The sequence below is a fragment of the Mugil cephalus genome, chromosome 23, assembly GCF_022458985.1.
Source record: "Mugil cephalus isolate CIBA_MC_2020 chromosome 23, CIBA_Mcephalus_1.1, whole genome shotgun sequence".
Classification (NCBI taxonomy): Eukaryota; Metazoa; Chordata; class Actinopteri; order Mugiliformes; family Mugilidae; genus Mugil; species Mugil cephalus.
Window position 1 is genome coordinate 706,843 of NC_061792.1, and position 21,762 is coordinate 728,604.

Below are 21,762 nucleotides of genomic sequence, written 5' to 3' on the forward strand. Positions count from 1 at the left end.
TGCTCCCATAACTGTGTGTAAAGGTTTGTTTAAGCCTCATCCACATTGTATAATCAATATGTTTGTGTCACGTGTAGTTTAATCATGTGCGGCTGATTCTTTATCGTATTTCCTTCTGAGGTATATAATGGTCTAGCTGGAACCTATTAACAGCGCTACTTGTGGCTTTACTACACAATGATGTAAGTATTATGTAAATTAGTTCTGTTTTTGCGTTTCTTTCGGGCAATACAGCAAACCCCAACGTCTGAGGTGGTTGCCCGTTGTGATGCTGCGAACTGGTACAGCGTTAAATAGTTGTACAACTACAACTATAGTCGACGAGCCACCCTTCTTATTTAAGTGTTTATGCTCTAATGCTGGACTTTTTATGAGACATGTATAAATGACTGATCTATGAAAATAAAAAAGACCCCAGTTAGTTGTCATTAGATGTACTGAATCACTTGAATCTTGAATTAGAGATAAGGCAGGATTATTTTATGTTATTCCCCGTGGAGAAATGAAGGTTTTACAGACAATGCAAAATGATAAAACAAACCAAAACCACAGGAGAGAAACTATATAAAAGTAAATATGTTAAAGGTACAAAAATAATTAAATCTACTACTATTTATTACTAATACTGATACAGTTGGTAGAAGAGTGGTAGTGGTGATTTTGGTTGCGCATGCCAAAATCTGACGACATATATCATCATATCAATAGTACCATCGGACGGCAGTGTTATAGATCTCACTATGTGACACTCAAGATTGAAAGGTGTTAATGAAAACTTTGATCGAGGAACCTAAATGAAAACACAACCAGAGTGAGAGAAAAGAAAATGATCACAGAAAACAGAAGAAATTTGGAAAATCTTTCCCACACTCTCTCTTCCTAGCGCACTCCTCACAAAATTTACATAGAATGTGCCATAGAATGTTTTCCTTCATGATGTCATAGAATTCTGTCCTTTCATCAAATCTTTTCCTTTGGCCATGATGGCATAGAATCTTTGCCTTTGATCTTACTGAAAGTTTGTTTTATACAAGCCTCTGTGGATCTGTACATTCTTTAGTGCTTCTCAGAGTTACAAAGTGACTGCAAGCAAGACAAGGAACACACTTGAATAGAGCATGGTTCATTGATTTTCGTCCAAAGTTTTACAAAACATTTCCTGAATAACAAGCATCAATGGCAACCAACAAAACAGCAAAAGAGCTAAATATCTCAGTAGGGAGCACTCTGGGAAATTGCCTGAAAGTGCAATCTTTCCTCAGAGAGGGGGGCTTTGAATTTGTTACCAAATGCTGCAAAAACCAACGAGAAAGTCGGCGTCAAAGTCAACAAGAGCGGTCCGGCAATTTTCAGACAGGCAAAAGTTGAAATTGATATGCTGAAATTGACATGCTGAAACAGTTGCGACGTCCGCATAGGTGATGATGATTGGCTAAGGTGCAGTAGGCCTTTCACGATAAGCCAATCTCAGGCAGTGTTCAGTTTAAACACAAATCACACCCAAACCCTGGTTGGACCGGGTCGCCTTGTTTTTCTCTCTGATTCATATCTACCTGTTACATTCTGACTCTACTTCCTGGCAGACTGTATCATTGTAGAAGATTCAGCTCAAAAGCAAAAATACATGCAATGATGATTTTGACCACTTATATCTACTGCGTTTGTGACAGTTAACGTTGCTTACGGCCATACCACCCTGAACACGCCTGATCTCGGAAGCCAAGCAGTGTCGTGCCTGGTTAGTACTTGGATGGGAGACCGCCTGGGAATACCAGGTGCTGTAAGCTTTTCATTCTCATCAGGAGACATGGTAACATTTACTTCATCAAAATACATGCAATGATGATTTTGACCACTTATATATACTGCGTTTGTGACAGTTAACGTTCCTTACGGCCATACCACCCTGAACACGCCTGATCTCATCTGATCTCGGAAGCTAAGGGCCTGGTTAGTACTTGGATGGGAGACCGCCTGGGAATACCAGGTGCTGTAAGCTTTTCATTTTCATCAGGAGACATGGTAACATTTACATCATCAAAATACATGCAATGATTATTTTGACCACTTATATATACTGCGTTTGTGACGGTTACCATTGCTTACGCCCAAACCACCCTGAACACGGCTGTTCTCGTCTGATCTCGGAAGCTAAGCAGTGTAGGGCCTGGTTAGTTCTTGGATGGGAGACCGGCTGGGAATACCAGGTCCTGTAGGCTTTTCATTCTCATCAGGAGACATGGTAACATTTACATCATCAAAATACATGCAATGATCATTTTGACCACTTATATATACTGATTTAGTGACATTTAACATTGCTTACGGCCATACCAACCTGAACACGCCTGATCTCGTCTGATCTCGGAAGCTAAGTACGGTCGGGCCTGGTTAGTACTTGGATGGGAGACCGCCTGGGAATACTAGGTGCTGTAAGCCTTTCATTTTCATCAGGAGACATGGTAACATTTACATCATCAAAATACATGCAATGATGATTTTGACCACTTATATATACTGCGTTTGTGACAGTTACCATTGCTTACGGCCATACCACCCTGAACACGCCTGATCTCATCTGATCTCGGAAGCTAAGGGCCTGGTTAGTACTTGGATGGGAGACCGCCTGGGAATACCAGGTGCTGTAAGCTTTTCATTTTCATCAGGAGACATGGTAACATTTACATCATCAAAATACATGCAATGATGATTTTGACCACTTATATATACTGCGTTTGTGACAGTCACCATTGCTTATGGCCATACCACCCAGAACACGCCTGATCTCGGAAGCTAAGCAGTGTAGGGCCTGGTTAGTACTTGGATAGGAGACCGCCTGGGAATACCAGGTGCTGTAACCTTTTCATTCTCATCAGGAGACATGGTAACATTTACATCATCAAAATACATGCAATGATGATTTTGACCACTTATATATACTGCTTTAGTGACATTTGACATTGCTTACGGCCATACCAACCTGAACACGCCTGAGTTTCAGTTTGAAAGTCTAACAGAATCTACGGACCCACCTAGGTTTGTATAAAACAAACTTTCAATAAGATCAAATGCAAAGATTCTATGCCATCATGATCAAAGGAAAACATTTCATGACATCATCATCAAAGGAAAACAATTGAGGACATCATCAAAGGAAGACATCCCATGACGTCATCGCCCTGTTTCATCCATCGTTTCTTTTGTATGTGCGTGAGCATGCACGGAACTACGTATGGATGTAACGTTACTCCATGTGCGCGCATGTAGTCGCACGTGCGTCTGTACGTGCGCGAAAACAACACACAAGAATTAGACCAACACGCTCCCATAACTGTGTGTAAAGGTTTGTTTAAGCCTCATCCACATTGTATAATCAATATGTTTGTGTCACGTGTAGTTTAATCATGTGCGGCTGATTCTTTATCGTATTTCCTTCTGAGGTACATAATGGTCTAGCTGGAACCTATTAACAGCGCTACTTGTGGCTTTACTACACAATGATGTAAGTATTATGTAAATGATTTCTGTTTTTGCGTTTCTTTCGGGCAATACAGCAAACCCCAACGTCTGAGGTGGTAGCCGACGTGTGCTGTCGAGATTTGTCATTAGAAATATTGACAAGTGGTTTCCTAACATTGCTTGTATTTTGCATCAATTTGCTGTTGTCCACAATTTGAACTGACGCCGAAATAAAACGAGGCCAGTGGAGATAACGTGGTCGTTAGCATACGGTGGAGTGGGGAGCTAACTACAGGGCTAAGTTAACGTGCTAACGGCCAATTTCAATGTGTCAGAATGTGTCTGTATGTATGTTAGTATTTTATTTTTATTTAACCTTTGTTTACCTAGGCAAGCAATTAAGAACAGTTTTACCGGCTGTAGTTGTGTTGTCATTTTTATTGCTGTAAGTTTTCTGTTTGTCTTGGAACAGGCTAACCGGTTTAGCACGTTGTGATGCTGCGAACTGGTACAGCGTTAAATAGTTGTACAACTACAACTATAGCCGAAGAGTCAACCTTAACATATTTGAGTGTTTATGCTCTAATGCTGGACTTTTTATGAGACATGTATAAAAGAGTGATCTATGAAAATAAAAAAGACCCCAGTTAGTTGTCATTAGATGTACTGAATCACTTGAATCTTGAATTAGAGATAAGGCAGGACTATTTTACGTTATTCCCCGTGGAGAAATGAAGGTTTTACAGACAATGCAAAATGATAAAACAAACCAAAACCAAAGGAGAGAAACTATATAAAAGTAAATATGTTAAAGGTACAAAAATAATTACATCTACTACTATTTATTACTAATACTGATACAGTTGGTAGAAGAGTGGTAGTGGTGATTTTGGTTGCTCATGCCAAAATCTGACGACATATATTATCATATCAATAGTACCATCGGACGGCAGTGTTATAGATCTCACTATGTGACACTCAAGATTGAAAGGTGTTAATGAAAACTTTGATCGAGGAACCTAAATGAAAACACAACCAGAGTGAGAGAAAAGAAAATGATCACAGAAAACAGAAGAAATTTGGAAAATCTTTCCCACACTCTCTCTTCCTAGCGCACTCCTCACAAAATTTACATAGAATGTGCCATAGAATGTTTTCCTTCATGATGTCATAGAATTCTGTCCTTTCATCAAATCTTTTCCTTTGGCCATGATGGCATAGAATCTTTGCCTTTGATCTTACTGAAAGTTTGTTTTATACAAGCCTCTGTGGATCTGTACATTCTTTAGTGCTTCTCAGAGTTACAAATTGACTGCAAGCAAGACAAGGAACACACTTGAATAGAGCATGGTTCATTGATTTTCGTCCAAAGTTTTACAAAACATTTCCCGAATAACAAGCATCAATGGCAACCAACAAAACAGCAAAAGAGCTGAATATCTCAGTAAGGAGCACTCTGGGAAATTGCCTGAAAGTGTAATCTTTCCTCAGAGAGGGCGGCTTTGAATTTGTTACCATTTTCATCAGGAGACATGGTAACATTTACATCATCAAAATACATGAAATGATCATTTTGACCACTTATATATGCTGCTTTCGTGATGTTTGACATCGCCTACGGCCATACCAACCTGAACACGCCCGATCTCGTCTGATCTCGGAAGCTAAGCACGGTCGGGCCTGGTTGGTACTTGGATGGGAGACCACCTGGGAATACCAGGTGCTGTAAGCTTTTCATTCTCATCAGGTGACATGGTAACATTTACATCATCAAAATACATGCAATGATGATTTTGATCACTTATATATACTGCTTTAGTGGCATTTGACATTGCTAACGGCCATACTAACCTGAACACGCCCGATCTTGTCTGATCTCGGAAGCTAAGCACGGTCGGCCCTGGTTAGGACTTGGATAGGAGACCGCCTGGGAATACTAGGTGCTGTAAGCCTTTCATTTTCATCAGGAGACATGGTCACATTTACATCATCAAAATACATGCAATGATGATTTTGACCACTTATATATACTGCGTTTGTGACAATTACCATTGCTTACGGCCATACCACCCTGAACACGCCTGATCTCCTCTGATCTCGGAAGCTAAGCATGGTCGGGCCTGGTTAGTACTTGGATGGGAGACCGCCTGGGAATACCAGGTGCTGTAAGCTTTTCATTCTCATCAGTAGACATGGTAACATTTACATCATCAAAATACATGCAATGATCATTTTGATCACTTATATATACTGCTTTAGTGACATTTGACGTTGCTTACTGCCATACCAACCTGAACAAGCCCGATCTCGTCTGATCTCGGAAGCTAAGCATGGAGGGGCCTGGTTAGTACTTGGATGGGAGACCGCCTGGGAATACCAGGTGCTGTAAGCTTTTCATTCTCATCAGGAGACATGGTAACATTTACATCATCAAATACATGCAATGATCATTTTGATCACTTATATATACTGCTTTAGTGACATTTGACATTGCTTACGGCCATACCAACCTGAACGCGCCCGATCTCGTCTGATTTCGGAAGCTAAGCACGGTCGGGCCTGGTTAGTACTTGGGTGGGAGACCGCCTGGGAATACCAGGTGCTGTAAGCTTTTCATTCTCATTAGGAGACATGGTAACATTTATATCATCAAAAACATGCAATGATGATTTTGAGCACTTATATATACTGATTTAGTGACATTTGACGTTGCTTACGGCCATACCTACCTGAACACGTCTGATCTCGGACGCTAAGCACGGTCGGGCCTGGTTAGTACTTGGATGGGAGACCGCCTGGGAATACTAGGTGCTGTAAGCCTTTCATTTTCATCAGTAGACATGGTAACATTTACATCAACAAAATACATGCAATGATGAATTTGACCACTTATATATACTGCGTTTGTGACAGTTAACGTTGCTTACGGCCATACCACCCTGAACACGCCTGATCTCGTCTGAGCTAGGAAGCTATCCAGCGTCGGGCCTGGTTCGTACTTGGATGGGAGACCGCCTGGGAATGCCAGGTGCTGTAAGCTTTTCATTTTCATCAGGAGACATGGTAACATTTACATCATCAAAATACATGCAATGATGATTTTGACGACTTATATATACTTCTTTAGTAACATCTGACATGGCTTACAGCCATACCAACCTGAACACGCCCGATCTCGTCTGACCTCGGAAGCTAAGCACGGTCGGGCCTGGTTAGTACGTGGATGGGAGACCGCCTGGAAATACTAGGTGCTGTAAGCCTTTCATTTTCATCAGGAGACATGGTAACATTTACATCATCAAAATACATGCAATGATCATTTTGATCACTTATATATACTGCTTTAGGGACATTTGACATTGCTTACGGCCATACCAACCTGAACAAGCCCGATCTCGTCTGATCTCGGAAGCTAAGCAGTGTAGGGCCTGGTTAGTACTTGGATGGGAGACCGCCTAGGAATATCCGGTGCTGTAAGCTTTTCATTTTCATCAGGAGACATGGTAACATTTACATCATCAAAAACATGCAATGATCATTTTGAGCACTTATATATACTGATTTAGTGACATTTGACGTTCCTTACGGCCATACCAACCTCAACATTCCCGATCTCGTCTGATCTCGGAAGCTAAGCACGGTCGGGCCTGGTTAGTACTTGGATGGGAGACCGCCTGGGAATACCAGGTGCTGTAAGCTTTTCATTCTCATCAGGAGACATGGTAACATTTACATCATCAAAATACATACAATTATGATTTTGACCACTTATATATACTGCGTTTGTGACAGTTACCGTTGCTTACGGCCATACCAACCTGAACAAACCCGATCTCGTCTGATCTCAGAAGCTAAGCATGGTCGGGCCTGGTTAGTACTTGGATGGGAGACCGCCTAGGAATACCCGGTGCTGTAAGCTTTTCATTTTCATCAGGAGACATGGTAACATTTACATCATCAAAATACATGCAATGTTCATTTTGACCACTTATATTTACTTCTTTAGTGACATTTGACATTGCTTACGGCCATACCAACCTGAACACGCGTCTCGTCTGATCTCGGAAGCTAAGCACGGTCGGGCCTGGTTGGTACTTGGATGGGAGACCGCCTGGGAATACTAGTCGCTGTAAGCCTTTCTTTTTCATCAGGAGACATGGTAACATTTACATCATCAAAATACATGCAATCATGATTTTGACCACTTATATATACTGCGTTTGTGACAGTTACCATTCTTTACTGCCATACCACCCTGAACACGCCTGATCTCGTCTGATCTCGGAAGCCAAGCAGTGTAGCGCCTGGTTAGTACTTGGATGGGAGACCGCCTGGGAATACCAGGTGCTGTAAGCTTTTCATTCTCATCAGGAGACAGGGTAACATTTACATCATCAAAATACATGCAATGATCATTTTGATCACTTATATATACTGCTTTAGTGACATTTGACATTGCTTATGGCCATACCAACCTGAACCAGCCCGATCTCGTCTGATCTCGGAAGCTAAGCATGGTAGGGCCTGGTTAGTACTTGGATGGGAGACCGCCTAGGAATACCCGGTGCTGTAAGCTTTTCATTTTCATCAGGAGACATGGTAACATTTACATCATCAAAAACATGCAATGATGATTTTGAGCACTTATATATACTGATTTAGTGACATTTGACATTGCTAACGGCCATACCTACCTGGACACGTCTGATCTTGGAAGCTAAGCACGGTCGGGCCTGGTTAGTACTTGGATGGGAGACCACCTGGGAATACTAGGTGCTGTAAGCCTTTCATTTTCATCAGTAGACATGGTAACATTTACATCATCAAAATACATGCAATGATGATTTTGACCACTTATATATACTTCGTTTGTGACAGTCACCATTGCTTACGGCCATACCACCCTGAACACGCCTGATCTCGGAAGCTAAGCAGTGTAGGGCCTGGTTAGTACTTGGATGGGAGACCGCCTGAGAATACCAGGTGCTGTAAGCTTTTCATTCTCATCAGGAGACATGTTAACATTTACATCATCAAAATACATGCAATGAGGATTTTTAACACTTATATATACTGCTTTAGTGACATTTGACATTGCTTACGGCCATACCAACCTCAACACGCCCGATCTCGTCTGATCTCGGAAGCTAAGCACGGTCGGGCCTGGTTAGTACTTGGATGGGAGACCGTCTGGGAATACTAGGTGCTGTAAGCCTTTCATTTTTATCAGGAGAAATGGTAACATTTACATCATCAAAATACATGCAATGATGATTTTGACCACTTATATATACTGCGTTTGTGACAGTCACCATTGCTTACGGCCATACCACCCTGAACACGCCTGATCTCGTCTGATCTCGGAAGCTAAGCAGTGTCGGGCCTGGTTAGTACTTGGATGGGAGACCGCCTGGGAATACCAGGTGCTGTAAGCTTTTCATTCTCATCAGGAGACATGGTAACATTTACATCATCAAAATACATGCAATGATGTAAGTACTTGAGATCAGACGAGATCGGGCGTGTTCAGGTTGGTATGGCCGTAAGCAATGTCAAATGTCACTAAAGCAGTATATATAAGTCGTCAAAATCATCATTGCATGTATTTTGATGATGTAATGAAGGCAAAGATTCTATGCCATCATGATCAAAGGAAAACATTTCATGACATCATCATCAAAGGAAAACAATTGAGGACATCATCAAATTAAGACATCCCATGACGTCATCGCCCTGTTTCATCCATCGTTTCTTTTGTATGTGCGTGAGCATGCCGGGAACTGCGTACGGATGTAACGTTACTCCATGTGAGCGCATGTAGTCGCATGTGCGTCTGTAGGTGCGCGAAAACAATATACAAATATTAGACCAACATGCTCCCATAACTGTGTGTAAAGGTTTGTTTAAGCCTCATCCACATTGTATAATCAATATGTTTGTGTCACGTGTAGTTTAATTATGTGCGGCTGATTCTTTATCGTATTTCCCTCTGAGGTACATAATGGTCTAGCTGGAACCTATTAACAGCGCTACTTGTGGCTTTACTACACAATGATGTAAGTATTATGTAAATTAGTTCTGTTGTTGCGTGTCTTTCGGGCAATACAGCAAACCCCAACGTCTGAGGTGGTAGCCGACGTGTGCTGTCGAGATTTGTCATTAGAAATATTGACAAGTGTTTTAGTAACATTGCTTGTATTTTGCATCAGTTTGCTGTTGTCCACAATTTGAACTGACGCCAAAATAAAACGAAGCCAGTGGAGATAACGTGGTCGTTAGCATACGGTGGAGTGGGGAGCTAACTACGGGGCTAAGTTAACGTGCTAACGGCCAATTTCAATGTGTCAGAATGTGTCTGTATGTATGTTAGTATTTTATTTTTATTTAACCTTTGTTTACCTATGCAAGCAATTAAGAACAGTTTTACCGGCTGTAATTGTGTTGTCATTTGTGTTGCTGTAAGTTTTCTGTTTGCCTTGGAACAGGCTAACCGGCAGGACTATTTTACGTTATTCCCCGTGGAGAAATGAAGGTTTTACAGACAATGCAAAATGATGAAACAAACCAAAACCAAAGGAGAGAAACTATATAAAAGTCAATATGTTAAAGGTAAAAAAATAATTAAATCTACTACTATTTATTACTAATACTGATACAGTTGGTAGAAGAGTGGTAGTGGTGATTTTGGTTGCTCATGCCAAAATCTGACGACATATATTGTCATATCAATAGTACCATCGGACGGCAGTGTTATAGATCTCACTATGTGACACTCAAGATTGAAAGGTGTTAATGAAAACTTTGATCGAGGAACCTAAATGAAAACACAACCAGAGTGAGAGAAAAGAAAATTATCACAGAAAACAGAAGAAATTTGGAAAATCTTTCCCACACTCTCTCTTCCTAGCGCACTCCTCACAAAATTTACATAGAATGTGCCATAGAATGTTTTCCTTCATGATGTCATAGAATTCTGTCCTTTCATCAAATCTTTTCCTTTGGCCATGATGGCATAGAATCTTTGCCTTTGATCTTACTGAAAGTTTGTTTTATACAAGCCTCTGTGGATCTGTACATTCTTTAGTGCTTCTCAGAGTTACAAATTGACTGCAAGCAAAACAAGGAACACACTTGAATAGAGCATGGTTCATTGATTTTCGTCCAAAGTTTTACAAAACATTTCCCGAATAACAAGCATCAATGGCAACCAACAAAACAGCAAAAGAGCTGAATATCTCAGTAGGGAGCACTCTGGGAAATTGCCTGAAAGTGCAATCTTTCCTCAGAGAGGGCGGCTTTGAATTTGTTACCATTTTCATCAGGAGACATGGTAACATTTACATCATCAAAATACATGCAATGATCATTTTGACCACTTATATATACTGCTTCAGTGATGATTGACATTGCTTACGGCCATACCAACCTGAACACGCCCAGGTCCTGTAAGCCTTTCATTTTCATCAGGGGACACAGGAACATTTCCATCATCATAATACATGCAATATTGATTTTGACCACTTATATGTACCGCTTTTGTGACTGACACCATACCACCTCGTAAGACGCCCGTGTTTGCTTGTCTGGCTTGCTTTCAGTTTGAAAGTCTAACAGAATCTACGGACCCACCTAGGTTTGTATAAAACAAACTTTCAATAAGATCAAAGGCAAAGATTCTATGCCATCATGATCAAAGGAAAACATTTCATGACATCATCATCAAAGGAAAACAATTGAGGACATCATCAAAGGAAGACATCCCATGACGTCATCGCCCTGTTTCATCCATCGTTTCTTTTGTATGTGCGTGAGCATGCACGGAACTACGTATGGATGTAACGTTACTCCATGTGCGCGCATGTAGTCGCACGTGCGTCTGTACGTGCGCGAAAACAACACACAAGAATTAGACCAACATGCTCCCATAACTGTGTGTAAAGGTTTGTTTAAGCCTCATCCACATTGTATAATCAATATGTTTGTGTCACGTGTAGTTTAATCATGTGCGGCTGATTCTTTATCGTATTTCCTTCTGAGGTACATAATGGTCTAGCTGGAACCTATTAACAGCGCTACTTGTGGCTTTACTACACAATGATGTAAGTATTATGTAAATGATTTCTTTTTTGCGTTTCTTTCGGGCAATACAGCAAACCCCAACGTCTGAGGTGGTAGGCGACGTGTGCTGTCGAGATTTGTCATTAGAAATATTGACAAGTGGTTCCCTAACATTGCTTGTATTTTGCATCAATTTGCTGTTGTCCACAATTTGAACTGACGCCGAAATAAAACGAGGCCAGTGGAGATAACGTGGTCGTTAGCATACGGTGGAGTGGGGAGCTAACTACGGGCCTAAGTTAACGTGCTAACGGCCAATTTCAATGTGTCAGAATGTGTCTGTATGTATGTTAGTATTTTATTTTTATTTAACCTTTGTTTACCTAGGCAAGCAATTAAGAACAGTTTTACCGGATGGAGTTGTGTTGTCATTTTTATTACTGTAAGTTTTCTGTTTGTCTTGGAACAGGCTAACCGGTTTAGCACGTTGTGATGCTGCCAACTGGTACAGCGTTAAATAGTTGTACAACTACAACTATAGCCGAAGAGTCAACCTTAACATATTTGAGTGTTTATGCTCTAATGCTGGACTTTTTATGAGACATGTATAAAAGAGTGATCTATGAAAATAAAAAAGACCCCAGTTAGTTGTCATTAGATGTACTGAATCACTTGAATCTTGAATTAGAGATAAGGCAGGACTATTTTACGTTATTCCCCGTGGAGAAATGAAGGTTTTACAGACCATGCAAAATGATAAAACAAACCAAAACCAAAGGAGAGAAACTATATAAAAGTAAATATGTTAAAGGTACTAAAATAATTACATCTACTACTATTTATTACTAATACTGATACAGTTGGTAGAAGAGTGGTAGTGGTGATTTTGGTTGCTCATACCAAAATCTGACGACATATATTATCATATCAATAGTACCATCGGACGGCAGTGTTATAGATCTCACTATGTGACACTCAAGATTGAAAGGTGTTAATGAAAACTTTGATCGAGGAACCTAAATGAAAACACAACCAGAGTGAGAGAAAAGAAAATTATCACAGAAAACAGAAGAAATTTGGAAAATCTTTCCCACACTCTCTCTTCCTATCGCACTCCTCACAAAATTTACATAGAATGTGCCATAGAATGTTTTCCTTCATGATGTCATAGAATTCTGTCCTTTCATCAAATCTTTTCCTTTGGCCATGATGGCATAGAATCTTTGCCTTTGATCTTACTGAAAGTTTGTTTTATACAAGCCTCTGTGGATCTGTACATTCTTTAGTGCTTCTCAGAGTTACAAATTGACTGCAAGCAAGACAAGGAACACATTTGAATAGAGCATGGTTCATATGATTTTCGTCCAAAGTTTTACAAAACATTTCCCGAATAACAAGCATCAATGGCAACCAACAAAACAGCAAAAGAGCTGAATATCTCAGTAGGGAGCACTCTGGGAAATTGCCTGAAAGTGCAATCTTTCCTCAGAGAGGGCGGCTTTGAATTTGTTACCATTTTCATCAGGAGACATGGTAACATTTACATCATCAAAATACATGCAATGATCATTTTGACCACTTATATATACTGCTTTAGTGATGTTTGACATTGCTTACGGCCATACCAACCTGAACACGCCCAGGTCCTGTAAGCCTTTCATTTTCATCAGGGGACACAGGAACATTTCCATCATCATAATACATGCAATATTGATTTTGACCACTTATATGTACCGCTTTTGTGACTGACAACCATACCACCTCGTAAGACGCCCGTGTTTGCTTGTCTGGCTTGCTTTCAGTTTGAAAGTCTAACAGAATCTACGGACCCACCTAGGTTTGTATAAAACAAACTTTCAATAAGATCAAAGGCAAAGATTCTATGCCATCATGATCAAAGGAAAACATTTCATGACATCATCATCAAAGGAAAACAATTGAGGACATCATCAAATGAAGACATCCCATGACGTCATCGCCCTGTTTCATCCATTGTTTCTTTTGTATGTGCGTGAGCATGCACGGAACTACGTATGGATGTAACGTTACTCCATGTGCGCGCATGTAGTCGCACGTGCGTCTGTACGTGCGCGAAAACAACACACAAGAATTACGCCAACATGCTCCCATAACTGTGTGTAAGGTTTGTTTAAGCCTCATTCCACATTGTATAAATCAATATGTTTGTGTCACGTGTAGACTTCTATTAAATCATGTGCGGCTGATTCTTTATCGTATTTCTTTCTGAGGTACATAATGGTCTAGCTGGAACCTATTACACAGCGCTACTTGTGCTTTATACACAAGATGTAAGTATGTATGTAAAGATTTCTTTTTTGCGGTTTCTTTGGGCAATACAGCAAACCCAACGTATCTGAGGAGGTTAGCCGACGGTGTGCTGTCGAGATTGTCATTAGAAATATTGACAAGGTGGTTTACTAACATTGCTTGTATTTTGCATCAATTTGCTGTTGTCCACAATTTGAACGGACGCCGGAAATAAAACGAGGCCAGTGGAGATAACGTGGTCGTTGCATACGGTGGAACGTGGGGAGCTAACATACGGGGCTAAGTTAACGTGCTAACGGCCACTTTCAATGTGTCAGAATGTGTCTGTAAGTATGTTAGTATTTTTTTATATTTAACCTGTGTTTACCTATGCAAGCAATTAAGAACACTTTTAACAGGCTGTAGTGTGTTGTTAATTTTTGATTGCTGTAAGTTTTCTGTTTGTCTTGGAAAGGCTAACCGGTTTAGCACGTGTGATGCTGCGAACTGGTATACAGCGTTAAATAGTTGTACAACTACAACTATCGCCGAAGAGTCAACTTAACATAAATTTGAGGTTTTATGCTCTAATGCTGGAGCTTTTTTTGACACATGTATAAAAGATCGTGATCTTTGAAATAAAAAGACCCAGTTAGTTGTATTAGATGTACTGAATCACTTGAATCTTTGAATTAGAGATAAGGCTAGGACTATTTTACGTTATGCCCCGTGGAGAAAGAAATGAAGGTTTTACAGACAAGCAAATTGATAAACAACCAAAACCAAGGAGAGAAACTATATAAAAGTAATATGTTAAAGGTACAAAAATATTAATTCAACTACTATTTATTACAATAGCTGATCAGTTGGTTAGAAGAGTGGTAGTGGTGGAATTTTGGTTGCTCATGCCAAAAAACTGACGACATAATATTATCATATCAACTAGTACCATCGGGACGCAGTGTTGTAGTCTCACTATGTGACACTCAAGATTGAAAGGGTGTTAATGGAAAAACTTTGGAATCGAGGAACCTAATGAAAAAACAACCAGAGTGAGAGAAGATAAATTATCACAGAAAACGAAGAAGAAATTGGAAATCTTTCCCACACTTACTCTTTCCTGCGCACTCTCACAATATTACATGATGTGCATGAGAATGTTTTCCTTCATGATGTCATAGAATTCTGTCCTTTCATCAAATACATTTTTCCTTGGGCCATTGATGGATAGAATCTTTGCCTTTGATCTTACTGAAGGTTTTTTTATCAAGCACCTCTGTGGCATCTGTACATTCTTTAGTGCTTCTCAGAGTTACAAATGACTGCCAAGCAACAAGACAAAGGGAACACACTTGAATAGAGCAGGTTCATTGATTTTCGTCCAAGATTTTACAAAACAATTCCGAATAACAAGCATCAATGGCAACCAACAAAACAGCAAAAGAGCTGAATAATCTCAGTAGGGGAGACTCTGGGAAATTGCCTGAAAAGTGCAATCTTTCCTCAGAGAGGGCGGCTTTGAATTGTTACCATTTTCAATTCAGGAGACATGGTAACATTTAACTTCATCAAAATACATGCAATGATCATTTTGACCACTTTATATACTGCTTTAGTGAGTTGGACATTGCTTACGGCGCATAACAACCTGAACACGCCCAGGTCTGTAAGCCTTTCATTTTGATCAGGGGACACAGGAACATTTCCCCTCATCATAATACATGCAATATTGATTTTGGACCACTTATATGTTACCGCTTTTGTGACTGACACCATACCACCTCGTAAGAGCCCGTGTGTGCTTGTTCGTTGCTTTCAGTTTGAAAGTCTAACAGATCTCGGCCCACCTAGGTTTGTATAAACAAACTTTCTATAAGATCAATGGCAAAGATTCTATGCATCATGAATCAAAGGAAAACATTTCATGACATCATTCATCAGGGAAAAAATTGAGGACATCATCAAAGGAAGACAACCTTGTGCGTCATCGCCCTGTTTCATCCAGGTGCGTGAGCATGCACGGAACTACGTATGGATGTAACGTTACTCCATGTGCGCGCATGTAGGTCGCACGTGCTCTGTACTGTGCGCGAAAACAAACACACAAGCGAATTAGACCAACCCGCTCCCATAAACTGTGTGTAAAGGTTTGTTTAAGCCTCATCCACATTGTATAATCAATCTGTTTGTGTCACGTGTTGTTTAATCATGGGCGGAATGATTCTTTATAGTATTTCACATTCTGTGGTACATAATGGTCTAGCTGGAAACCTATTACAGCGCTACTTGTGGCTTTATACACAATGATGTAAGTATTATGTAAATTGTTCTTTTTTGCGGTTTTCTTTCGGGGCAATAGTGCAATACAGCAACCCCAAACGTCTGAGGTGGTAGCCGAGTGTCGCTGTCGAGTTTGTCATTAGAAATATTTGACAAGTGGTTTCCTAAACATTGCTGTATTTTGCCTCAATTAGCTGTTGTCCACAATTTGAACTGACGCCGAAAATAAAAACGAGGCCAGTGGACGATTAACGTGAGTTCATTAGCATACGGTGGAGTGGGGAGCTAATACGGGGCTAAGTTAAAGTGCTAACGGCCAATTTCAATGTTGTGTCAGAATGTGTCTGTATGTATGTTAGTATTTTATTTTTATTTAACTCTTTGGTTTTACCTAGGCAAAGCAAATTAAGACAGTTTTACCGGCTTTGTAGTTGTGTTGTCATTTTTATTGCTGTAAGTTTTCTGTTTTGTCTTGGAACAGGCTTAACCGGTTTAGCACTCGTTGTGTGCTGCCAACTGGTACAGCGTTAAATAAGTTGTACAAACTACAACTATAGCGAAGAGTCAAACCTTAACATATTTGAGTGTTTATGCTCTAAATGCTGGACTTTTTATGAGACATGTATAAAAGAGTGATCTTATGAAAAAAAAAAGAACCCGTTAGTTGTGCATTAGATGTACTGAATCACTCGACTGACAAAATTGCTTAAGGGCCATACCACACTGAAACACACCCAGTGTCATTGATCTCGAGGAGTTTAGCAGGGTAGAGCGTGGTTAGTACTTTAATGGGAGACCGCCTGGGGAATACTAGTGCTGTAAGCCTTTCTTTTTCAATCGGGAGACATGGTAACATTTACATCTCCCAAAATACATGCAATGATCATTGTGACCACTTATATATTACTGCGTTTGTGACAATTACATTGCTTACGGTCATACCACCTGAACACGTTTGATCTATTGCTCTGGAAGCTAAGGGCCTAGGTTAGTACTTGGATGGGAAACCGCATGGGAATATCGGTGCTGTAAGCTTTTCATTCTCATGAGGAGAAATGGTAACATTTACTCATCAAAAATACATGCAATGATGATTTGACACTTTATATACTGCGTTTGGACCGTACCATGCTACGGCCAAACCACCTGGAACACGGCATGGTTCGCGTTGATTCGCGGAAGCTAAGCAGTGTAGGGCCTGCCTTAGTTCTTTGGATGGGGAGACCGCGATGGGAATACCAGGTGCTGTAAGCTTTTCATTATCATCAGGAGACATGGTAACATTTACATAATCAAAAAATACATGCAATGATCATTTTGACCACTTATATATACATGCTTTAGTGGACATTTGACATTGCTTACGGCCATACCATCCTGAACACGCCCGATCTCGTCTGAATCTCGGAAGCTAAGCACGGTCGGCATGGTTAGTTACCTTGGAGTGGGAGACGCTGGGAATACCAGGGTGCTGTAAGTTTTCATTTCATCAGGAGACATGGTAACATTTAACATCATCAAAATACATGCAGGAAGATTTTGATCACTAATATATACTGTTTTAGTGTGACATTTTGACGTTGACATACGGCGCATACCATCCTGAACACGCCTAGAGTTTCAGTTTGAAGGTCTAAGGGTATCTACGGACCCACCGTAGGTTCTGTATAAACAAACTTTCAATAAGATCAAAGCAAGATTTCTATGCCTCATGATCAAAGGAAAACGATTTCATGAAATCATCATCAAAGGAAAAACAATGAGGGACAATCATCAAAGGGAGATCATCCATGTCGTCATCGCCCTGTTTTCACATCCATCGTTTCTTTTTTGTATGTGGTGAGCATGCACGGGGAACTAGTATGGATGTAAGTTACTCCATGTGCGCGCATGTAGTCGCCGTGCGTCTGTACGTGCGCCGAGGAAAACCACACACAGAATTAGGTAAACTTTCTCCCATAACTGGGGGTTAAGGTTTGTTTAAGCAGTCATCCAACATTGTATAATCACTATGTTTTTGTTCACGGTGTTAGTTTAATTCATGTGCGGTCTGAATTCTTTATCGTATTTCCCTCTGAGGTACATAATGTGTTGCTGGAACCTATTACAGCTGCTACTTGTGGCTTTATCTCAATGGATGTAAGTATTATGTAAATTAGTTCTGCGTTTTTGATTTCTTTGGGCAATTACAGCAAAAACCAACGTCTGAGGTGTAGCTGTTGTGAATGCTGCGAACTGGTACAGCGTTAAATAGTTGTTTGCAACTACAACTATAGTCGATCGAAGAGCCACCCTTATATCTTATTTAAGTGTTTTTGCTTAAGCTGGGACTTTTTATGAGACTTGTATAAAAGATGTGATCTATGAAAATAAAAAAGACCCCACTTAGTTGTTCTTAGATGTACTGAAATCACTTGATCTTGATTTAGAAGATAGGCAGGACTATTTTTTTCGTTATTCCCCGTGTGAAATGAAGGTTTTTACAGACCATGCAAAATGATTAAAACAAACAAAACCAAACGGAGAGAAAATATTTTAAAAGTAAATATGTTAAAGGGTACAAAAATTAATTACATTACTACTATTTTTCATTATATCTGATACAGTGTAGAAGAGTGTAGTGGTTGATTTTTATGGGTTGTCATGCAAAATCTGACGACATATATTATCATATCATAGTACCATTGGACGGACAGTGTTATAGATCTCACTATGTGGGCACTCAAGATTGAAAGGTGTTAATGAAAACTTTGATCGAGGAACCTCAATGAAAACACAACCAGAGTGAGAGAAAAGAAAATGATCACAGAAAACAGAAGAAATTTGGAAATCTTTCCCACACTCTCTCTTCCTATCGCACTCCTCACAAAATTTACATAGAATGTGCCATAGAATGTTTTCCTTCATGATGTCATAGAATTCTGTCCTTTCATCAAATCTTTTCCTTTGGCCATGATGGCATAGAATCTTTGCCTTTGATCTTACTGAAAGTTTGTTTTATACAAGCCTCTGTGGATCTGTACATTCTTTAGTGCTTCTCACAGTTACAAATTGACTGCAAGCAAGACAAGGAACACACTTGAATAGAGCATGGTTCATGATTTTCGTCCAAAGTTTTACAAAACATTTCCCGAATAACAAGCATCAATGGCAACCAACAAAACAGCAAAAGAGCTAAATATCTCAGTAGGGAGCACTCTGGGAAATTGCCTGAAAGTGCAATCTTTCCTCAGACTGCGTTTGTGACAGTTAACGTTGCTTACGGCCATACCACCCTGAACACGCCTGATCTCGTTTGATCACGGAAGCCAAGCAGTGTCGGGCCTGGTTAGTACTTGGATGGGAGACCGCCTGGGAATACCAGGTGCTGTAAGCTTTTCATTTTCATCAGGAGACATGGTAACATTTACATCATCAAAATACATGAAATGATCATTTTGACCACTTATATATGCTGCTTTCGTGGTGTTTGACATTGCTTATGGCCATACCAACATGAACACGCCCGATCTTGGAAGCTAAGCACGCTAGGGCCTGGTTAGTACTTGGATGGGAAACCACCTGGGAACACCAGTTGCTGTAAGCTTTTCATTCTCATCAGGAGACATGGTAACATTTACATCATCAAAATACATGCAATGATGATTTTGACCACATATATACTGCGTTTGTGACAGTTACCATTGCTTACGGCCAAACCACCCTGAACACGGCTGTTCTCGTCTGATCTCGGAAGCTAAGCATGGTCGGGCCTGGTTAGTTCTTGGATGGGAGACCGCCTGGGAATACCAGGTGCTGTAAGCTTTTCATTCTCATCAGGAGACATGGTAACATTTACATAATCAAAATACATGCAATGATCATTTTGACCACTTATATATACTGCTTTAGTGACATTTGACATTGCTTACGGCCATACCAACCTGAACACGCCCGATCTCGTCTGATCTCGGAAGCTAAGCACGGTCGGGCCTGGTTAGTACTTGGATGGGAGACCGCCTGGGAATACCAGGTGCTGTAAGCTTTTCATTCTCATCAGGAGACATGGTAACATTTACATCATCAAAATACATGCAAGGATGATTTTGATCACTTTATATACTGCTTTAGTGACATTTGACGTTGCTTACGGCCATACCATCCTGAACACGCCTGAGTTTCAGTTTGAAAGTCTAACAGAATCTACGGACCCACCTAGGTTTGTATAAAACAAACTTTCAATAAGATCAAAGGCAAAGATTCTATGCCATCATGATCAAAGGAAAACATTTCATGACATCATCATCAAAGGAAAACAATTGAGGACATCATCAAAGGAAGACATCCCATGACGTCATCGCCCTGTTTCATCCATCGTTTCTTTTGTATGTGCGTGAGCATGCACGGAAACTACGTATGGATGTAACGTTACTCCATGTGCGCGCATGTAGTCGCACGTGCGTCTGTACGTGCGCGAAAACAACACACAAGAATTAGGCCAACATGCTCCCATAACTGTGTGTAAAGGTTTGTTTAAGCCTCATCCACATTGTATTATCAATATGTTTGTGTCACGTGTTGTAGTTTAATCTGTGCGGTGATTCTTTATCGTATTTCCCTCTGAGGTCCATAATGGTGTAAGTTGGAACCTATTAACAGCGCTACTGGTAGCTTTACTACACCCAATGATGTAAGTATTATGTAAATTAGTTCTGTTTTTGATTTCTTTCGGGGCCTACAGCAAAAACAACGTCTGTTGGTGGTTGCCCGTTGTTGATGTGCGAATGGGTTTCAGCGTTAAATAGGTTGTACAACTACAACAATAAGTCGAAGAGCCACCCTTCTTATTTAAGTGTTTATGCTTCTAATGCTGGGAATTTTATGAGACATGTCTAAAAGAAGTGATCTATGAAATAAAAACGACCCCACTTAAGTTGTTCTTTAGATGTACTGACTCACTAGAATCTTGAATTAGAGATAAGGCCAGGACCTATTTACGTTATTCCGCCGTGGAGAAATGAAGGTTTTTTTAAGACCATGGCAAAATGATAAAAGAAACCAAAACCAAAGGAGAGAAACTATATAAATGTAATATGTTAAAGGTACCAAAATAAATTACATTACTACTATTTTTCACTAATATGATACAGTTTGTAGAAGAGTGGTGTAGTGGTGTGATTTGGGTGTTGCTCTGCCAAAATCTGACGACATATATGATATAATCAATAGTACCAGTTTGGACGGCAGTGTATAGATCTCACTATGCGACACTCAAGATTGAAGGTGTTAATGATAAACTTTGATCGACGGAACCTCAATGAAAACACAACCAGATGTGAGAGAAAAGAAAATGGATCACAGAATAACAGAAGAAATTTGGAAAATCTTTGCCCACACTCTCTCTTTCCTATCGCAACTCCTCACAAAATTTTCATAGAATGTGCCATAGGATGTTTTCCTTCATGATGTCATTAGAATTCTGTCCTTTGATGATTTCATCAAGTCTTTTCTTTTGGCATGATGGCATAGAATCTTGCCTTTGATCTTACTGAAAGTTTGTTTTATACAGAGCCTCTGTGGATCTGTTACATTCTTTAGTGCTTCTCAGAGTTACAAATTGGACTGCAAGCAAGACAAGAAACACACTTGAATAGAGCAAGTTCATTGATTTTCGTTTCCAAAGTTTTACAAAACATTTCCCGCATATAATAAGCATCA

At 40.1% G+C, this 21,762-nt stretch overlaps 13 non-coding genes and 15 pseudogenes across 13 annotated transcripts; all 28 read left to right on the forward strand.

Annotated features, from left to right (window-relative positions):
- The first annotated feature begins 1,678 nt into the window (after positions 1-1,678).
- Positions 1,679-1,787, forward strand: LOC125002244 (annotated as a pseudogene).
- A 101-nt stretch (positions 1,788-1,888) lies between these two features.
- Positions 1,889-1,999, forward strand: LOC125002621 (annotated as a pseudogene).
- A 101-nt stretch (positions 2,000-2,100) lies between these two features.
- Positions 2,101-2,219, forward strand: LOC125002683 (annotated as a pseudogene).
- Positions 2,220-2,320: 101 nt separating this feature from the next.
- On the forward strand, positions 2,321-2,439 carry LOC125003194. The gene has a single exon (XR_007112059.1). It is a non-coding gene; the product is annotated as a 5S ribosomal RNA (ribosomal RNA).
- Positions 2,440-2,540: 101 nt separating this feature from the next.
- LOC125002354 lies at positions 2,541-2,651 on the forward strand (annotated as a pseudogene).
- A 101-nt stretch (positions 2,652-2,752) lies between these two features.
- LOC125002552 lies at positions 2,753-2,861 on the forward strand (annotated as a pseudogene).
- Positions 2,862-5,072: 2,211 nt separating this feature from the next.
- LOC125003080 lies at positions 5,073-5,191 on the forward strand. The gene has a single exon (XR_007111948.1). It is a non-coding gene; the product is annotated as a 5S ribosomal RNA (ribosomal RNA).
- A 101-nt stretch (positions 5,192-5,292) lies between these two features.
- On the forward strand, positions 5,293-5,411 carry LOC125002537 (annotated as a pseudogene).
- Positions 5,412-5,512: 101 nt separating this feature from the next.
- On the forward strand, positions 5,513-5,631 carry LOC125001294. The gene has a single exon (XR_007111556.1). It is a non-coding gene; the product is annotated as a 5S ribosomal RNA (ribosomal RNA).
- A 101-nt stretch (positions 5,632-5,732) lies between these two features.
- On the forward strand, positions 5,733-5,851 carry LOC125001323. The gene has a single exon (XR_007111583.1). It is a non-coding gene; the product is annotated as a 5S ribosomal RNA (ribosomal RNA).
- Positions 5,852-5,951: 100 nt separating this feature from the next.
- LOC125002473 lies at positions 5,952-6,070 on the forward strand. The gene has a single exon (XR_007111786.1). It is a non-coding gene; the product is annotated as a 5S ribosomal RNA (ribosomal RNA).
- Positions 6,071-6,170: 100 nt separating this feature from the next.
- On the forward strand, positions 6,171-6,279 carry LOC125002588 (annotated as a pseudogene).
- Positions 6,280-6,380: 101 nt separating this feature from the next.
- On the forward strand, positions 6,381-6,499 carry LOC125002112 (annotated as a pseudogene).
- Positions 6,500-6,600: 101 nt separating this feature from the next.
- Positions 6,601-6,719, forward strand: LOC125001439 (annotated as a pseudogene).
- A 101-nt stretch (positions 6,720-6,820) lies between these two features.
- Positions 6,821-6,939, forward strand: LOC125003312. Its single transcript, XR_007112171.1, has one exon. It is a non-coding gene; the product is annotated as a 5S ribosomal RNA (ribosomal RNA).
- Positions 6,940-7,039: 100 nt separating this feature from the next.
- LOC125001320 lies at positions 7,040-7,158 on the forward strand. The gene has a single exon (XR_007111580.1). It is a non-coding gene; the product is annotated as a 5S ribosomal RNA (ribosomal RNA).
- A 101-nt stretch (positions 7,159-7,259) lies between these two features.
- LOC125001351 lies at positions 7,260-7,378 on the forward strand. The gene has a single exon (XR_007111611.1). It is a non-coding gene; the product is annotated as a 5S ribosomal RNA (ribosomal RNA).
- Positions 7,379-7,479: 101 nt separating this feature from the next.
- LOC125002749 lies at positions 7,480-7,595 on the forward strand (annotated as a pseudogene).
- A 101-nt stretch (positions 7,596-7,696) lies between these two features.
- LOC125001760 lies at positions 7,697-7,815 on the forward strand (annotated as a pseudogene).
- Positions 7,816-7,916: 101 nt separating this feature from the next.
- On the forward strand, positions 7,917-8,035 carry LOC125001357. The gene has a single exon (XR_007111616.1). It is a non-coding gene; the product is annotated as a 5S ribosomal RNA (ribosomal RNA).
- Positions 8,036-8,135: 100 nt separating this feature from the next.
- On the forward strand, positions 8,136-8,244 carry LOC125002765 (annotated as a pseudogene).
- Positions 8,245-8,345: 101 nt separating this feature from the next.
- On the forward strand, positions 8,346-8,454 carry LOC125001706 (annotated as a pseudogene).
- A 101-nt stretch (positions 8,455-8,555) lies between these two features.
- On the forward strand, positions 8,556-8,674 carry LOC125003189. Its single transcript, XR_007112054.1, has one exon. It is a non-coding gene; the product is annotated as a 5S ribosomal RNA (ribosomal RNA).
- A 101-nt stretch (positions 8,675-8,775) lies between these two features.
- LOC125002633 lies at positions 8,776-8,894 on the forward strand. The gene has a single exon (XR_007111801.1). It is a non-coding gene; the product is annotated as a 5S ribosomal RNA (ribosomal RNA).
- A 10,428-nt stretch (positions 8,895-19,322) lies between these two features.
- On the forward strand, positions 19,323-19,441 carry LOC125003219. The gene has a single exon (XR_007112083.1). It is a non-coding gene; the product is annotated as a 5S ribosomal RNA (ribosomal RNA).
- A 101-nt stretch (positions 19,442-19,542) lies between these two features.
- On the forward strand, positions 19,543-19,651 carry LOC125002525 (annotated as a pseudogene).
- Positions 19,652-19,750: 99 nt separating this feature from the next.
- Positions 19,751-19,869, forward strand: LOC125001723 (annotated as a pseudogene).
- A 101-nt stretch (positions 19,870-19,970) lies between these two features.
- LOC125003230 lies at positions 19,971-20,089 on the forward strand. Its single transcript, XR_007112092.1, has one exon. It is a non-coding gene; the product is annotated as a 5S ribosomal RNA (ribosomal RNA).
- Positions 20,090-21,762: the final 1,673 nt, after the last annotated feature.